Below are 570 nucleotides of genomic sequence, written 5' to 3' on the forward strand. Positions count from 1 at the left end.
TGTGTGTGTGTGTGTGTGTGTGTGTGTGTGTGTGTGTGTATGGCTAAAAGAAGCCCGGCATTGAGTTCAATTCCCAGTAACCACATGGTGGCTCACAGGCATCTATAAAGAGAACTGGCCCCCTCCCCCTTTGTCATGCGGCCATGCATGCAGGCAGAACATTGTATACATAATAAATAAATATTAAAAAGAAACAAGAAAGAAGCAGTCCATCATATTCAGACGTGGAGTGGGCCAGTAGAAAACAAAACCAGGCATGATGGCACACACACTTATAATTTTAGTATTCTTGAGGCAGAGCCAAGAGAATCAAGAGTTCTAGGCCATGTTGGACAATACAAGATCCTACCTAAAAACAAAAGAAACTCTTCTCAAAGCAAAAATAAAATTCTGTTAAAAGACAGGCGTTCTTAAAACAAACAAACAAACAAACAAACAACAACAACAAAAAAAAAAGACAGGCGTTCTTAGCCCAGGTTATGAGGTTTGGGATCTCGAAGGGAACTCAAGAGTTTTTTTTGATTCAATGATTTATCTTTTATTTATTCGCCTTTTACTGAGAGTTGATCA

This window comes from Microtus ochrogaster, unplaced genomic scaffold (genome assembly GCF_000317375.1).
Source record: "Microtus ochrogaster isolate Prairie Vole_2 unplaced genomic scaffold, MicOch1.0 UNK21, whole genome shotgun sequence".
Lineage (NCBI taxonomy): Eukaryota > Metazoa > Chordata > Mammalia > Rodentia > Cricetidae > Microtus > Microtus ochrogaster.